We start from the raw sequence: 5,164 nt of genomic DNA, 5'->3' as shown, positions 1-5,164 counted from the left end.
GCAAATGCTCTGGGGCTGTTCTTCCTGCAGGCACCTGTCTCTGTAGCTGTGACTTTGGTTCTTTCATGGTCTCATAGAAATTAGTCAACTTTCAGCTTTATAGCTTTTTTTCTTATTTTAAGGATGGGAGTGATGTTCTTTCTCTGTCTATATCTAATCTAAAATCAGATGGAATTCCACTTGTCAAATGTCGAAGCTGTTGGCTGATAGACTAAAGACTGAGCTGAAAATCTTTAGAGGACAAAAGTGGGTCTCTTAAACTCATCTTCTGTGTTTTCATTTTAGATATTGTACTTTTAAATTCTAGAATATCCACTTTAAGGCTATGTTGTTGGAAGACCCATGAATCTTTCAGTTAGAAGCTATTGAGGGCCCCACCTGAAAAGGAGAGATGAAGGAGAGGGAAACTGAAACTTACCTAAGCTGAAATTTAGAGATTAGATGGATGTTACCAACCACTTACTGTTTTTGCCTAATGGGGGAGATGGACAAGTGGTGGAAGATGCCATCTGGACCCTCAAAGGTTCTTTTGTCTGAAATATGTTGCATGCAGTTAAAAATTACAAGACATGCAAGGAGGTAATACAGTACGCCTAAAACCAACAAGAAATAAACAAGATAATAAAACTCTAAAAAGCAAGTCTGACAGATAATCCAGAAAATAACCTTAGCAGACATTGTAATAATTGTGATTAATATGCTGAAGAAAAAAAGAGAAAGATGGACACAAAATGAATGAGAATTTTTACCAGAGATTTAGACATTATATATAAGCAAAAGCCATAGCTTATAACTGAAAAATATGTATGTGAAATTAAGAACAAGATGGATGGGTTTAAGAAATGATTGGATAGACTAAGATTCTTGAACTGGTCAATAGAAAATGTCCACAGTATAACACAGAGAAAACCAAGAATAGAAAAGAACAGGAGAGACACGTGGGACTTACCCAAAGTTCCCGGTATATGTGCAGTTAGAGTCCAAATAGAAGGGAATAAAAATGGAACAGAGGGAAGTGGAGTTGCCGCCACCGCCGCCGCCGATTCCGGAGCCGGGGTAGCTGCTGCCGTCGCCGCCAGTGCAGCCGCCGCCGCTGCCGCCTGAGGAGTGGGCTTGGGAAGGAAGCGGTCACCGCGCTCGGAGCTTCGCTCACAAGCGTCTTTTCCTCCTGTTGCCCTCCCCCGGGAACGACCATGGATAAAAGTGAGCTGGTACGGAAGGCCAAACTTGCAGAGCAGGCCGAGCGCTATGACGACATGGCCGCAGCCATGAAGGCCGTCACGGAACAGGGGCACGAACTCTCCAACGAGGAGAGAAATCTGCTCTCTGTCGCCTACAAGAACGTGGTGGGCGCCCGCCGCTCCTCCTGGCGCGTCATCTCCAGCATTGAGCAGAAAACAGAGAGGAATGAGAAGAAGCAGCAGATGGGCAAAGAGTACCGGGAGAAGATCGAGGCCGAGCTGCAGGACATCTGCAATGACGTTCTGGAGCTGTTGGACAAATATCTTATTCCCAATGCTACACAACCGGAAAGCAAGGTGTTCTACTTGAAAATGAAAGGCGATTATTTTAGATATCTTTCTGAGGTGGCATCTGGGGATAATAAACAAACCAGCAGGCTTACCAGGAAGCGTTTGAAATTAGTAAGAAAGAAATGCAGCCTACACACCCAATTCAACTTGGCCTGGCACTGAATTTCTCAGTCTTCTACTATGAGATTCTAAACTCTCCTGAAAAGGCTTGCAGCCTGGCAAAAACGGCATTCGATGAAGCAATTGCTGAGTTGGATACGCTGAACGAGGAGTCTTACAAAGATAGCACCCTGATCATGCAGCTGCTTAGGGACAATCTCACTCTGTGGACGTCGGAAAACCAGGGAGATGAAGGAGATGCTGGGGAGGGAGAGAACTAATGTCTGTTGTGCTTCGTGATCTGTTCAGTGTCACTCTGTACCCTCCACATATATCCCTTTGTGCGATAAAAAAAAAAAAAAAAAAAAAAAAAAAAAAAAATCGTACGTCGACTTTCAATTTTTCACAGCCTCAGCCTAGCAAAATGGTCCATGGGATAAACAGCTGGTGTGTGTATCTAAAACTCAGATTGGTCACATAAATACCACGGCATTCTGAAGTTTTGATTTTGATTAACATTGACAGGATTACTGTGTGCTGAATTTTTTTTTAAACTGAACACTGTGATTATGGGGTTTTGTAACTTAGCAGAACTCTTACTGGTAGAAAAACTAGACCTAAATTATGTGTAACTTTTTGGAAAGTTTAAACTGATAATCAAATTAGTCATGGAAATAACAGTTCCATTGTAAAGTTGTACAGAAAGTTATAGAGATTATATTGTGACGCTGGGACGCAGAGTGAGACCCCTTCCTGTGACAGCAACTCACAGTAGTTCTGCCTGTTTTTTGGGGGGGGGGGGAAGTACAGACACTTGGCCAGTTTGAGCTGTTGCCACTCAAAAGTTCATGACTGCAGATGTCCACAGTGTCTTCCTCTCCGTAAACTCGAAGCCTAAAATGGAAACTCTTTGTGGCAGATAATTGGGTTTTGACACCGTGAAAAGGCCCAGTGCTCCTAGACCCCGTGACTAACACCCCTTTCCCACAGCCATCTTACTGATTTGCAACTTGGGCTCCATTAGTGGAATCTGTTTTCCTTGTAACCAAGACCTAAAGAAGAGAAAAGCCGTGTATCTTATGAATGGTCTTATCTGTTTCCTGGGTAATACCTTTCAGAGTCATGTTCTGTAGAGATTGCCTTTCACTTAAGAAGTACTCAAGTCTTTGGGTGCTTCCTAGCTTGGGGCTTTTAAATTTTGAAATCGAGACATTCTTCCCACTGTCCTTTTTGACTGTTGACCTTGGTTTTTCTTTTCCCTCTTGAAGTGTCTGTCCTGCTTCTTTACATTTTTTTTCCTTTTCAGTTCTGTTGCTGTCTTCTGTTTGTTGTTGAACACCAACCAACTGAGCCACCCAGGCATCCCATAGGGGCAGGGCGGGGGCCTGGAGGGGGTGAGCAAAGATGGCAAGCACTTTGGTCCGCAGGCCTCACTTTAGGGGAGTTGAGAAGAGCCAGCACATAGTTCTGGCTTCCTCTGATTTCTCAGCACGCTCGTTGCTCTTCAGTCAGACTGAGATCTGAGTCAAAAAAGTGTTTTTAAATACCCATGATTTCTCCCTGTGTTGCAGCCAGCCCTGATAATGCTTGTTAGTACCTGTCACCAGCTCTCCCAAGTGTGCTCCTTCAGCCAAGTTCACAGACCTGTTTGAACAAGACCCTATAATGCAGGGAAGTTGCATGAACACCACAGTGGGGAGAGTCCAGAATAGCCAGGCCTACCAGTCTCACAGTACCCCCTCTCCCTTGAACATTCCATGTAGCCATAGTGTCCGCCTGTTTGTCCATCTGCTGAAATGAGAAAAGAAACATTCATGCACTGATTTAAAACCCAAAAAAAGGAAAAAAAAAAAGAAAAAAGAAAAAAACAAAACAAAAAAAAACCCTCCCCCCTTTCTAGCTGAACAAAAATGTGCAGTTAATACTTGGTGCTTGAAAATGCAGTAGTGAATGTGGAACGAGCCTGTCTGTATATCTGGTAGCTCTTTCTTGCTTCGTTTTTCCTTACCAGTATTCTGCCTCACGTTTGCTTCTGTGCCTAGCAAGCACTCCTGTGGTTGTGAAAATAGTATAGCAAAAAAAAAAAAAAAAAAAAGAAAAATCCCCGGTTATTGATGTACTAGATTTGTGTATGTCTTTTAAACAGTTCTAGTTTCCACCTTAACACGGAATAATCAGGAAAAGTGTAAAAATTCAAAAGTGAAATAAAAAATTTTATCAGTGAAAAAAAATGGAACAGAAAAAAATATTCAAGGAGATTGTTTATCTGTAAACATTTCTTAGGTTTTAAAAAATATACCAATGTTATCAGCAAAATGGCAAACTAGAAAGTCCCAAGGACTGATTTCTACATATAACACACACCAAGACACACACACACACACACACACACACACACACATGCTCACGTCAGAAGTTGTATGAATCAATTCATAAGAGCTCTGAAAACAGTAAAAGTTTGTAGAAACCAAGCATCTAACCTATCCCTTGCCTGACCTGGTAATAGTCTTGGTCTTAAGCTGGTAGCAACCTGGTTCCCAATTTTCCCCTTAAATTAGAGGAACAGACTTTTTTCCCAAGTAATTTCATACATCTGCTATACCCAAAAGGCTGATGCAAGGCATTCATTCCCATCTTGCATAACTTGGAACACAAGCAGGAAAAGTAATGGGAACTGTTTGTAAAATCTAGGAGAACTATACTCACAGATGCCTGGAGCAAGAGATTACAAGTGGAGATATAGAATAAACCATCTAAGGCCTAGAGAAGCTGGGTTGTGACTCTTTTGGAAATTAGGATATTCAAAAGCAACCACATATAAGGGGAGAAATTAGAAAACCATGTCCATGCCCAGAAAAGATGTATGCTTAGAAAGGATCTGAGAGCACCTTAAGCTTTCAGTAGGGTGAAAAATAAAACAGAAAAATAAACAGAGAATCAATGTTGTGTGGGACAGTCTCAACCAAGCCAGCGTAAGAATTATGGGAGTCCTAGGAAAAGATAAGAGAGATAAAGGGATAGAAAGAGCATTTGAAGAAATGATGTAAAAATTTTTCCAAATTGGATTAAAGACATAAATAATGTAAGCCTAAGAAGTTCAACAAACTCCATGTTGAATAAACCCGAAGATAGTCACACTGAAACACACTAATGAAGTTATCAAAAAACAAAGGCTAAGAGAGAAAGCTGCAAGAGAGAAATGAGTGATCATATGCAAGGGATCCTCAGGAAGATTGCCAGGCAATTTTATCTGAGAAACCTTGGAGATCTGAAGGCTGTGGGATGGTATGTTCAGAGAGCCAAAAGAAGAATGCTGTCAACTGAGAATTCTGTAACCAGCAAAATTGTCCTTCATTTTTGAGGGAACAATTAAAGAAATTAGACGCTTTCAGATAAACAAAATCTGATAAAATCCCTGACCACAGACCTCACCACAAAAAATAGTATATCCGGGGTGCCTGGGTGGCTCAGTGGGTTGAAGCCTCTGCCTTCGGCTCAGGTCATGATCCCAGGGTCCTGGGATCGAGCCCCAC

At 41.8% G+C, this 5,164-nt stretch overlaps 1 pseudogene; it reads left to right on the top strand.

The window, feature by feature from the left end:
• The first annotated feature begins 998 nt into the window (after positions 1-998).
• Positions 999-2,711, top strand: LOC131829000 (14-3-3 protein beta/alpha-like; annotated as a pseudogene).
• Positions 2,712-5,164: the final 2,453 nt, after the last annotated feature.

This window comes from Mustela lutreola, chromosome 4 (assembly GCF_030435805.1).
Source record: "Mustela lutreola isolate mMusLut2 chromosome 4, mMusLut2.pri, whole genome shotgun sequence".
Classification (NCBI taxonomy): Eukaryota; Metazoa; Chordata; class Mammalia; order Carnivora; family Mustelidae; genus Mustela; species Mustela lutreola.
Note: the sequence above shows the minus strand (reverse complement) of the source record. Positions and strands in the feature narration are given on the sequence as shown.